Below are 13917 nucleotides of genomic sequence, written 5' to 3'. Positions count from 1 at the left end.
GCTGTTGAAGTCAAGTGGAATTCTGAGTTGCAGAATGGGAGCCCTGGAAATGAACTGATTTTTTTTTTATGTTCACCCAACAAGATAGTGGGGAGTGCCTGTAATGTTTAGCTTTGGGGAAAGGAGAAAGGATTGCCCTATGTGAGGGATGTCTCAGTCTCACACATTCACCATCCCTTTGGTGACCATCTCAATCTCTTCTAGGTTTAGAAGATGTTAATAAATAGCTCTTGTCCGGTGTTCCTTTTGTGTTTCCATTGGTGGTGCACATTGACACATCTCAGTGAACATAAAATTATTCTGCACATGGGTGGACAACATCCACTCATGGATGTAAAAGATTATAGGGAACATTGCTCTTGACACTACCCTTTCTTTTCACACTTACCTCTTTATGGAGACCTTCTTATGTAAATATGAATGGAAGCATGAAGAAGGGAAAGACAGTCTTGATAATGGGCTGCGGAGACTTCTTCCTTTAAGTCACCTGTTTGAATTCAACCTATATTAAAAACAACAAGAAGTCTTGTGGCACCTTATAGACTAACAGATATTTTGGAGCATAAGCTTTTGTGGGCAAAGACCCCCTTTGTCAGATGCATGGGGGGGCGGAGTTTCAGAGTAGGATCTAAAGAGGGAGTCTCAGTCAAGGGGAGGGCCAGAACTGACAAGGTCTATTCAGTCAAGGTGGATGTGGCTCATTATCAGCAGTTAATGTGGAGTTGTGAACATCAAGGCCATTTCTACAACATGGCACTTTTTCCAGAAGATGATCCCCTGGGCCCCACCCAAACAGCCCCTCCCTGCACAAGCTGCTGAGGCCTGCCACGTCTGTGTGCAGCAAGGCAAGCCCAGGTCCCTGTCCAGCGTGGGTTGACCAGGAGGCATGGACTCCCAGCAGTCACAGGCCAGCAGGCTGGCCCTTACCCTCAGGCTAGCCGTTCTCCTGGCCACCCTCCTTGGCCTCCTGTGGTAACAGAGACCCAGGCCCATGGGTCCCGACTCCCCCCTGCCCTTGCTGCCCCCCCAGCTGTCCAGCGTGTCTAGACCCACACTGCCAGCACAGACTGGTAGGACAGGGTCGTCATCGGGGAGATGGATAATGACCACTGGCAGCAGAACCTTCAGATGAAGGAGACCTTCCTGGAGATCTGCAGCTGGCTCGCCCCCATGCTCCAATGCCAGGATACCTGGATGAGGCCAGCCCTCTCCCCAGAGAGGTGGATGGCCATCGCTGTCTGGAAATTAGCCACCGTGGACAGCTACCAGTCCATCAGGAAGCAGTTCGGGGTGGGCACATGCGCTGTCGGGGCTGTCGTCCTACAGGTAAGCCCTGCCCCAGGCCCTGCCCCACTGGGAGTAGGGAGGGGGCTGGAGGGCTCAGGGGACCTGCGGGACCAAACTTGGGGGGCCTGACCTGGGGGGTGGGCAGGCCTAGCCTGGGGGGGGATACCACACGCCCAATGCTGGAGGGGTCTCCCCAGCTGGGGGGGCTGGTAGGGAGCAAGGGGGTGGAAGGGGAAGGGGAAGGTGAAGGGGGCAGGGACCTCCCCCTGCATATGCCCATGAGTAGACCTGTTCCCATTCCCCTCTAGGTCATGAGGGCCATCAACCACGTGCTGATGTGGTGGCTGATGAGCACTGGGGACCTGGACGCACTTGTCGAGGGCTTCGCTGTGATCAGGTTCCCCCAGTGCTCTGGGGCGATTGACAGGATGCATATCCCCATCAGGGTCCCGGACCACAATAGTGGTCAATACATCAGCCACAAGGGGCAGCACTTAGTCATGCCCCAGGCGGTAGTGGATGCCCACAAGAGGCTCACGGACATTTATGTCAGCTGGCTGACCCTGTCCCGGGGCTGGAAGACGGAGCTGGCCCACTGGTACCAGCAGCCCGCCACAGCCCCTGACAGGCGGGTGACTGCAAGGGGCTCCAGATCCGGGAGGCACTCTGGGAGGCATTCGCTCTACTAATCCCCCACCCTCCCCCATATACCCATCAGGCATGCCCCCCACAAACACATCCCACTCACCACCAACCCACTACCTTCCCCCCCAATAACCAGGGACACGGGGGACGGGGGTGTTGCAAAATGTAAATATATACTCAACACATAACAGAACTGTAGAAAACGTAGTGTACATAATAACTAGGAAATAATAAAACTAACGTCTAACAACCCAAAACAAACTAAATATATACATAAGGGTTCAGGGAACAGGGGCATTTGAACTGGGATGGGGCCTGGGACAGTGATGGTGGGGGTCCTAGTCAAGGGACAGGGTGGAGGGCTGCGATCCCCAGCGCCCGCGGGTGCCCCTCCTGTCCCAGGTGCACAGTCCCTTATGGGGCACTGATAAAGCTGGGCACACCAGCAGGTAAGGCCGGTCTGCAGCTGACCCAGCCTCAGCAGAGGGAGCGGGGGGGGGGTCACGGCTCGGGGGACCCTCCTTGGGGCTTGCCGTGGCCATAAGCCAAGCTGCACAGTCCCTCAGGGCAGCCATGGGCAGGCCCGGGGGCAGTATGGCTGCCAGGGCCTTGGGTCATGGGCTGTGTGGGCGGGAGCAGCCAAGGGGCCATCAGAGGGACAGCAGGAGGGCAGCAGGGGGACCTTGGGGGGGCAGCGGGGGGGCAGCACGGGGCAGCAGGGGGGATGTCAGAAGGGCACCAGGGGGCGCTGAGGGCTGGTCCGCAAGGACCCCGTACACCATGTGGAGCATCCCCACCACCTTCCTCCATGTGTCCCGCCTCCTCCACAGCTCAGCCTTATCAAGCGCCGGCTGCCTCTCAGTAAAGGCTTTCTGGTGGCAGAGGGCTGCGGTGTAGGCCGTGACCTCATCCTCGCAGCCCCGGTGCCTGGTCCTGCGCAACTGTGGCCACTGTGCCATGGGGGCTAGGGGTGGTCCAGGCCCTGCTTGTGGGCTGCTGAGTCCTATGGCCTGGGTGGGGCTGGAAGGCCCTGGGCTCTTCGTCTGGCTCCCCTGGCCCTCGGATGGTGCCGCTGTAAGAGGGGGTGAGGTCAGTGCCGCATCTGGACCCTGAGTGGCATGGCCCCAGCCCCCGGGTGGTTTGCCTCCTCCCCAGACCCACAGGACAGCCGTGTACCAGGGGATGCCACTGTCTGGGCCCTCAGGCACTCGCCACGCTGGCCCTTGGGACATGGTGCCAGGGCTGGGGCGCTGTCTGTGGTGGCCTGTCCTGGCAACGGGCATGCAGGCTGCAGGAGCTTGGCCATGGGGGGGTCTGGGCACAGCCATGGTGCCTGAGGGACCCTTGGCATGCTCAGGGGGCTCTCCATGGGTGAGGGAGCCAGATGCCACCGGCAGGCATGGGTGCACTCTGGCCACTGATTAGGGATGGGCCATGGGGCGTCGGAGCTCAGCACTGGGGCCTGGATGTGCCCCACCCGGGGCTTTGCCATAGCATGCACTTACCTGAGGTAAACTCGAACACGTCGGGCAATGCTTGACTGGAGGGGGACTGGCTGGTGGTGGTGGAGAGCAGCATGATGACGAGGGAGCTGTCTGAGGACTCCCTGCCGGATGGGATATCTATGGTGGTGGAGCTCTCCTCCCCCTCCAGTGCGGCAAGGGTGACAAGGTATTGTCCACTGCCAAGAGGTCCCACAGCTCCTTGTAGAAGGGGCGGCTGGCTGGGGCACGTCCGGCTCTGTAGGCACTGTCTCAGGCCCACATGTAGCCCTGCCACAGCTCCTTCACTTTGCACCTCACTTGCTATGGGGTCCGTGAGGGGTGGTCACAGGCAGCCAGGCCCTGCGTGAGGCAGGCAAAGGGCTGGGTCATTCCTCTGGTGCCCGCTGGTGTCCCAGAGGGCCTCCTCATCATGCCAGATCCCCAGGAGATCCTGGAGCTCTTGCTCAGGCCATGAGGGGGGCCCTCCATTTGGGAGCCCCTTTGGGGTCCTGGCTGCCCTCGTCTGGGTTCCTGGGGCTCCCCTGGGTGGTGGGCAGTGCTGGCCTGTTGGCCATCTCTCAGGATCTGGGCTCGGTGGGTTGCACAGGGCCTGGGGGGAGTGTGGCTGGCAGCCCTCCACGTGCTGCGTGTCTCACACTCTCAGCTTCCTGCCATGGGGTCTCCAGGTCCTCGCAGCTTTAAAAGCCACAGGACTAAGAGACCGTAGAGGCCCACTGGGGTCACCTAGAGCATTGCTGCTCTTCGGCAGGCTGCTGCCAGGGCAGACCACTTCTTACGGAAGAAGCAGTCCAAGAGCATCCACACATACCTTCGTCCAGAAGACTCTTCCAGAAGAAGGCCATCTTCCTGATTCCACAGCGGAGTATGGAATCCGGAGGATTGGGTGCCTTCTTCAAGATTCCTTCCGGAAGAGTGCCTTCTGTGTGTAGTAACACAGAGGAAGCCATGCTCGTCTATACACTATCAAAACAAAAAGCAGTCAAGTAGCACTTTAAAGACTAGCAAAATAGTTTATTAGGTGAGCTTTCGTGGGACAGACCCACTTCGGTCTGTCCCACGAAAGCTCACCTAATAAACTATTTTGCTAGTCTTTAAAGTGCTACTTGACTGCTTTTTGTTTTGATTATGTGTGTAGATGCTCCATGGATCTTCCAGAACATAAGAACATAAGAATGGCCATACTGGGCCAGACCAAAGGTCCATCCAGCCCAGTATCCCGTCTGCCGACGGTGGCCAATGCCAGGTGCCCCAGAGAAGGAGAACAGAAGACAATGATCAAGTGATTTATCTCCTGCCATCCATCTCCTGCCCTTGTTCTGAAGGCCAGGGCACCATACTTTATCCCTGGCTAATAGCCATGTATGGACCTAACCTGCAAAAATTTATCAAGCTCTTTTTTAAACCCTAATAGAGTCCTGGCCTTCACAGCCTCCTCGGGCAAGGAGTTCCACAGGTTGACTGTGCGCTGTGTGAAGAAAAATTTCCTTTTATTAGTTTTGAACCTACTACCCATCAATTTCATTTGGTGTCCCCTAGTTCTTGTATTATGGGAAAAGGTAAATAATTTTTCTATATTCACTTTCTCCACACCATTCATGATTTTATATACCTCTATCATATCGCCCCTCAATTGCCTCTTTTCCAAACTAAAAAGTCCCAGTCTCTCTAGCCTCTCCCCATATGGGACCCGTTCCAAGCCCCTAATCATCTTAGTCGCCCTTTTCTGAACCTTTTCTAATGCCAATATATCTTTTTTGAGGTGAGAAGACCACATCTGCACACAGTACTCAAGATGTGGGCGTACCATAGTTTTATACAGGGGAAGTATGATATCTTTTGTCTTATTATCTATCCCTTTTTTAATAATTCCTAACATCCTATTTGCCTTACTTACTGCCGCTGCACACTGCGTGGATGTCTTCAGAGAACTATCCACTATAACTCCAAGATCCCTTTCCTGATCTGTCGTAGCTAAATTTGATCCCATCATGTAGTACGTGGAATTTGGGTTATTTTTTCCAACATGCACTACCTTACACTTACCCACATTAAATTTCATTTGCCATTTTGCTGCCCAATCACTCAGTTTGCTGAGATCTTTTTGTAGTTCTTCACAATCTGTTTTGGTTTTGACTGTCCTGAACAACTTGGTGTCATCTGAAAACTTTGCCACTTCACTGCTTACCTCATTTTCTAGATCATTGATGAACAAGTTGAACACGATCAGTCCGAGGACTGACCCCTGGGGAACACCACTAGTTACCCTCCTCCATTGTGAAAATTTACCATTTATTCTCACCCTTTGTTTTCTGTCTTTTAACCAATTCCCGATCCATGAAAGGATCTTTCCTCCTATCCCATGACCGCCTAATTTACATAAAAGCCTTTGGTGTGGGACTGTGTCAAAGGCTTTCTGGAAATCTAGGTATATTATGTCCACTGGGTGCCCCTTGTCCGCATGTTTATTAACCCCTTCAAAGAATTCGAATAGATTAGTTAGACACGACTTCCCTCTGCAGAAACCATGCTGACTTTTGCCCAACAATTCGTGCTCTTCTACGTGCCTTGCAATTTTATTCTTTACTAGTGTTTCTACTAATTTGCCTGGTACTGATGTTAGACTTATCGGTCTATAATTGCCAGGGTCTCCTCTGGAGCCTTTTTTAAATATTGGCATTATATTGGCCGTCTTCCAGTCATTTGGTACCAAAGTGGATTTAAAGGATAGGTTACAAACCACTGTTAATAACTCCGCAATTTCACATTTGAGTTCTTTCAGAACCCTTGGGTGAATACCGTCTGGTCCTGGAGACTTGTTACTATTCAGCTTATCAATTAACTCCAAAACCTTCTCTAATGTCACTTCAATCTGGGAGAGTTCCTCAGATTTGTCACCTAAAAAAGCTGGCTCAGATTTAGGAACCTTTGTAACATCCTCAGCTGTGAAGACTGAAGCAAAGAAATCATTTAATCGCTCCGCAATGGCACTGTCTTCCTTGATCGCTCCTTTTATATCTTTATCATCCAAGGGCCCCACTTCTTTTTTAGTGGGCTTCCTGCTTCTAATGTATTTAAAAAACATTTTACTATCGTTTTTTGAATTTTTGGCTAGCTGTTCCTCAAAATCTTTTTTGGCTTTTCTTACTACATTATGACACTTAATTTGGGAGTGTTTATGTTCCTTTCCATTTTCCTCACTAGGATTTGACTTCCACTTTTTAAAAGCTGCCCTTTTCTCTCTCACTGCCTTTTTAACATGGCTGTTTAGCCATGGTGGTTCTTTGTTAGGTCTCTTACTGTGTTTTTTTATTTGGGGTATACATTTAAGTTGCTGTTCTTCCAGAAGATCCTGCATGTGTAGAAGCAGTCCAAGAGAGGAGAAATCAAGTCAGTTCAGTCGGGGGGATGTGACCAGTAGCTAATGTGGAGGTGTGAACATCAAGAGCGGAGAAACTGATTTCTCCTCTCTTGATGTTCACAACTCCACATTAACTGCTGATAATGGGCCACATCCATGCTGACTGAATAGACCTTGTCAGCTCTGGCCAACGCCTTGACTGAGACTCCCTCTTTAAATCCCCCTCTGATACTGGGCCATTTCCACCTTGCTAAATAGACCTTGTCAGCTCTGGCCTCCCTCTTACTGGGCCCCGCTTTTTAAATACCCCTCTGAAACCACTCCCCCCACCCACTCATGCATCCGATGAAGCGGGTCTTTGCCCACGAAAGCTTATGCTCCAAAACATATGTTAGTCTGTAAAGTGACACAGGATTTCTTGTTGTTTTTGAAGATACAGACTAACTCGGCTACCGTTCTGGTACTTGTAACCTCTATTAGTATTTCCTGACAGATGTTACCATCTGATTGTGCTTTGGTGGCTGCTGGCCTCAGTCCTATGGGGAGAAAACATGACAAAAAAGGAAAATTGGTGACTCTTATCAGCAGTAAATGACATGCTTGCCAGCAGTCTCGGCAACATTTCAGTGGATCTCAGACTGAATTATCCTATCTCCCTAGAGACAGTTGGTTTGTAGGGCTGTGGCACTTTGGTGGGACAGTCTGTGAATGGACCATACTTCACCACTGTCTATGCTTTACCTGTAACATTCTATGACTAAATTGAAGGTATTGGGTTCAGATTTTAAAAGATAACTAGCAACTGGGGGGTTTAGTTTTTGAGTACCCAGCTTGAGGCACCTGGTTTTCAGAAAGTTCAGAGCAGCCATCCTCTGAAAGTCAGCTGCGGTAGGGAGTCAATATTGTGATGCCTCTCAAGTGACTAGTCACTGCTGAAAATCTTGGCAAAGTTCTTATTGCTCAATCCTGTCAATATGGCCCCCTTCAGGAGCAACGCAGTCACTAAATCAAACGAACAAGGAGAGAATGTCATTAAAATTCATTTATATTGCAACTGTGCGTCAAACTCAGAACCAGTAAATACACATTTGCCCAAAGGTGGATCATTTCAGAGCGCCTCTTGCCAGCATCTTATATGTTAGTACCAAAGCAGATCGCGTGATGCTCTGTTGCTTATTTTAAAAATTATATTCTGAGGTGAAATTCACACCCCTGGGCAATGGGCCGATGAACTAGTGAAGTTACACTTGAGTCCCCATAGTGTTACTCTCTCTCCCCACAGAGGAAACTGAGCAGGATTCACAAGAGATAGAGAAATGGAAATATATAGGCCAGGGAAAAATTGCATATTCTCAGGGAGGTGAAGAGCTACAAGCAGGTAGCGGCTGCAGAAATGGGACAGGAGCTACAGCAGAGAGCTTTATCACCATATTGAATAACTAGTGATAGATATACAGAGAGAGAGAGAGAGAGAAAGAGAGAATGTGAGTTCTCCCTCCTGAGCAAAACATGTCACCTCGCCACACTCCATGCCCACATTCAGGCTATGAAGGGCTGTGACTAGGACAGCCTCTGTCAGAAAGAGTCACACCTGAAACTCCCATCCCCACCACCACCTCTAGGTATTAATGCAGAGCCCTGGAACCTCAGGCACACATACACAGGCTCACTATAGGACAGCTCACCACAGGACAGTAGAACTCACATGCAGTATAACAAAAAGACTGCAGTCCTGCCTTTGGCACAACTTCGATGGAAAAGCACTTTGTGAACTCTTTTTATGATTTCTTGTGCACTACCACGGAGACCCAAGTCCTGCAGAAAAGTCAGCAGTGCTGCATTCTCCACATTGACTCCACTTGGCTCCAACATACCACTTCTAAGAGAGAGTGGCCCCAGAGGGGTTGCCATGTTAGTTTGTAGCTTCAACAATCACAAGCAGTCCTGTAGCACCTTAAAGAGTGAGAATGGTCCATTCAGTCACTGGCTTCTCTGCAGGGATGGCCATCATCAGAAGGGAGTAGTAGTGCCAGCAGGGTCTATCCAATAGGTATTGGATTGAGACCATCTACATTTAACATTCACAGAGAAGACACCTCAATTTAGACCCTGAGAGTGAAAAGTGGAAAGTTCTTTTTGGAAAGTTTGCATGAATTCTGTGTACCACCTAAAACCTCAAAATTGGTTTTCATCAGAACTTCAGTGATGCACAATACTGCACAGCAGTGTTCCCTGTAAGCTGAGTGCTTGGGCAGCCACCCGGGAGAGATTCAGGCACCACTCAGCCGAGTAGCAGAGTGCCCACAGCCAGCAATGTGTGTTTCTATTAGTGGTGCACATCTACACATGCCATGGTGCACATAACAAAATTTGTTTGGCCCACGGATGGAAAACAAAATAAAACAGAGGGAACCTTGCTGAACAGGCATGAACATCACCTATATCCATATTTAAGTGTCTCACTTCAAAGAGGTTTTACAGAGACATCCCCTTGCACAAAGCTCAGTGCAGAATCAGATCTTGACTGCACTCTAGCACCAACCTCTCAGTACAAAATGTTTCTCTCCAACTGGAGGCTTCATTGGTCTGAACTGCAGGCATAAGGGTTTCTTCCTTTCTCTGTCGGCACTAATCTGTGACGTGCTTTGAGGAAAAGACAATGCACTTCCTGTGTATTTTACTTCTTGTGTAAACAAACAGGAGCGATGAGGCGCAACTCTATTTATCTGGCATGGAGGAGTGGAGGAGGGTCACTTAAAAAGTCAGGGCAAGGAAAAAAGTATTCTCTGTCCTGCCCCAGGCAATACATCCTGAAGATAAACATGTTAATTTAGACCTTGATTTGGTTTGGCAGATGCGTCTCTTTCCTCCTCCACATCTTAGAACCACCAGAAACGTTGAAATGGATGGGGCAAGATTTCTAAATGTTTCCTTTAGTACGTGAGAGCGTTCTGAACAAACATGCATGAGGCCCTGTGTTCTGCTAAAACAATTCTTTCTGCTCGAAAAGGCCTTCTTTGTGTGGAGCATTCAACTGTTTACATAGAAAACGCATACTAAGTACTAGACGATTCTCTTTTGAACTATAGAAGTGGGCCTGCTCTTTCTGACACAGGGACTGTGTTCGCCTGTGGAGTGACAGGAGAAAGCCTGAATAAGAACCAGAGAGGTAGCCGTGTTAGTCTGTGCTCCAGACTAAAACAAAGCAACAGAAATGTAGCTCTTTAAAGACTAACAAAATAACTTATTCGGCGATCAGCTTTCGAGGGACAAACCCACTTCATTTCATTTTCAATACAGAACCAGAGGGTGGAAGGGAAAACCAGGCATATTCAAAGTAGAAATAAGGCACCTATTTTTAACAGTGTGGAGGATTAGCAATTGGAAAAGACTAGAAGCCTTTCTGAAGGATATGCTTTAGTAAAACACAAGTTATTGGGATCAACACAGGAGTAACCAGATGAAGTTCTGCAGCCTGTGTTATACAGATACTGGACTAAATTGAGCCTGCAACAGGTGGGGAGCAAAGAGGGCAACTGCTCTGGGGTCCAGTGACTAGCAATTTTGTTGGCCCCCTGGAATAGATGCTATAAAGGTCCCTTTTGGTCTTGAACCTGTGACTCTGTTCTCAATAAACAGAGGTGGGAAAAATACTCCAGAAGTTACTTGAATAAAAGTACAGCTGCTCTTCTGGGGTGGAGGGGGGTGTACTTAAGTGCAAGTCATTGCTGTCTGTTTGGAAAACTACTTGAGTAAAAGTACACAAGGGCACACACATGCACAAGCACATCACATCTTTATTGTGCTCAAGAACCCAGAAGTGAAAGCAGCCGCACTTTTATTCAAGTAAATTTTGGGCACTTTTTCCACCTCTGCTAATAAACAGCCCTTGTTGCACACAGGATTTCTACAGCTGAGCCCCTGGAAACCTCTACAAACAAAGGAGCAGCCACAGTTTATTCATTTAGTCTCTGACAATTGCCAGATCCTTTGGAGGAAAATTTAAAGCTTCTATTATGGACAGTTTTGTATTATGATGTTTGTGGGGGAAGTTTCTTCCTTAATTCAGGCATTTAGTGATTGGATAATGCCAGTAAGAAGCATGAACATAAGGTCCCTTGCACATTTTTATCATGGCTAATGTTAACTACAAGGCCCAGTCATACTATTCGTATTGGATATGGTGACAGTCTGGGAGCTGAGAGATCTGGGTTATATTCCCAGCTCTGCCACCAACTTGCTGAGTTACCTTAGGCAACTCCCCTCCCCTCCTTAATAAACAGGGCCCAGTTCTCAATTGGTGCAAACTGATATAGCGGCTTTAACTTTGGTGGAGATGTGCTTATTTGTCCCAAGTGAGGATCCGGCCCATAATATTAATTGACTTTATTAAGCACATCTTTCCCATTGCAAAGTGCTCACATTACACAACAGCATCAAAACAACTTAAACTATATTTTAAAACATTAAAATCAAAGCTCACTCTCCAAAAGTTCCAGCAAGCAGAATCAACAAGGGCAGAGGAGGGTGGAGACAAACCAAAGAAAAATAAAACAGCAGAGGGTGGAGGGAAAGGGAAGCAGGGTAATTGAATATGGAGCTCAAAGTGGTCAGAATTTGCCAGATAAATGAATCACTCTGCTTTGCTCTGAAGAGGAGCCTGTGAGGCTGTTTAATAAGCAGTCAAAATCTCAAAGGCAGCCATAAAGCATTACAAGTGCGTCATTGAGTAAGTGGAGCAACAATGTTGCTCAATTTATGGGTACCACCCACTGCTTTCTCAAAACCCCATGGGAGTTTCCATTGGGAGGACTTCAAACACCCGAGCATGACAATTCCTTACCTGGTGTCACAGCAACATTCGCTTGGTGTCCCAGCCCCTCCCCAAAGCAGCTGTGTAAGTACAAAGGTAGGCCAGGCAGGGGTTTTGTTTCACAGAGGTTTCATTTCTAATCCCTTCTACTTTCCTCCCAGCAGCTCCAGAGGCAGCCTTGGCTGAAGTCATATTCTGGAAAGGTGTGGGGAGGAGTTGTCCATGAACTGCTGCCATGTGGCTCTGCAGTGACCAGAATGGACGCCTAACTCCTTCCTCCAGTGACCTGGTCACAGCCGTGTGTGAATCTGTTTGTTTTTCTTATTCAGCTGGCCTCCTCTTGTCTAATAATAACATGGGAAGGGCTGTGCCAGGCATTTGCCTAACAGCTTCCATCCAAGTTCTGTGATGTTGGTAAGTGTCTCACTGGTAGGAACAGAAAAGTGAAGTAACTCATCCAAGATCTCTCAGTGAGTTTCTAGTAGAGTCAGGAATAGAAACCAGGAATTCTGGCATCAGGCCCTTTATACTAGCCACACACCGACCTTTCCTTTATTTTTACCTACAGCATTTCCTCCTCTTTATCTTTGTCCCAGTCTCTCCTTATTCCCTGTCATTGTCTCTCTTTCTTTGCATGATACCTGGTCTTTCTTGCCCTTCTTCACTGGTCATCTCTCACTGCAGTCCTTTGCCTGCCTGGCCTTTCTCTCTGTGCTCTGTATCCTTCCACACATCTTGGCAGCCTGGACCCTATCTCCCCACCTCACTTCCATCGACCCCTGGTCCCTCCTCAGATGTTACTTTTCTTTACCACACAGGCATAAGAAACGTTCATCACCCCTCCTCTTGCTGTGCCGAGGGAGTGATGAGAAAGAGTGTGGACCTCTCCATCTCCTTCTACCATCTTACTGTCACAGCAGGTAGAGAGGGGGACACAGTAAGATGGTAGAAGAAGATGGTGGATGAGGAGGAAGTAGTCTTGTTTGCCGGCTCCACCCAAGTAGCCCCTTACAGGTGGGAATAGAAGCTACATGGGAAATCTTGCTCACACCAGACACACAGGGATATCTCAGGTGAGATGAGTGGTCCAATGAAACATTTGAGAGCTGGAGAAGCCAGGGGTCTTCAGATCTATCAAGGACTCCAGTGATGGTCCTGAGGTCATGTCATCAGGGATCCTCCCAGTGACAAGGTTAGGCAGAGCTACCATAGCTTTGTTCCATATTTATATGGGGTTATTAAAGCATTGCCCTAAAATATTAGGGTGAAATAGTCCTCAGGTCTCATACACTCAGCTCCACTTACACCTTAAGTGAAAGGGTCAAAGGTGGTTATCTTTTACAACAAAGTTACCACAGGGTTTCACTTCTGATTGTAGCATAAATATCATGGATGGAGAAAATATCACCTGCCAAACACTTCTATATGGCACTTTCTCTCCGTAATGTGCTATCACCTGGCCAAAGAGAGAATTTTCAATGAGAATTAAAAATTCTGGTTGGCAGTGGTCAAGCTAATAGTGGTGGTACCTGTTCTTTAAGCAACTCCTACAGGCAGATTTGATTCCCTGAACAATGTTCAATTTCATTCTGGGGGACTTGTGCTGTCTTTTGGGTCAGATGAAAGGTGTTGCTCAGAAAGCAGCACTTGTCAAAAGGTGAAAATAGCAGACTTCTTGGAGAAAGTAGTGGCAACTCTCCAGAACACTTCTGGCCAGACTTTGACTGAATGAACTTGTGGTGAGATAACTAAACGGATTGAACCTTCACCACCAGAAAGAAGTTACCAATATACCAACAGGCCCTAAACAAAATCAATGGCAAGATTTCTATTGCAGTCACTGGGACCAGGATCTCACCCCAGAAAGGGAAATCAAAAGTACATATACGTTCCCAGCAATAAAAGTGGACTACATACATCTGCCTTGCATGGAAACAATCTCAGAGGTAGCTGTGTTAGTCTGTAACTTCAAAAAACCAAAACCATAAAGCAAGCAGTCCTGTGGCACCTTAGAGACTAACACATTTATTAGGTCATGAGCTTCTGTGAGTTAAACCTAATAAATGTGTTAGTCTCTAAGGTGCCGCAGGACTTCTTGTTACATACACATGGTGTGTGCACTGCTCGTCTATCCATGAAATAGTGCTTTTAACATGTACTCTGTGGGTAAATTTAACCACAAAAACAGACCTTTGCCATAACTTTTAAGGCAGCGTTTGTATCTAAGGTAAACAAAGAAAGCCAGGGGATTAAAAAGAAATGCAACGAAGTCTATGGGACTGGAGACTGGCTAAGCAGTCCACCACCAG

This window comes from Carettochelys insculpta, chromosome 20 (assembly GCF_033958435.1).
Source record: "Carettochelys insculpta isolate YL-2023 chromosome 20, ASM3395843v1, whole genome shotgun sequence".
Classification (NCBI taxonomy): Eukaryota; Metazoa; Chordata; order Testudines; family Carettochelyidae; genus Carettochelys; species Carettochelys insculpta.
Note: the sequence above shows the minus strand (reverse complement) of the source record.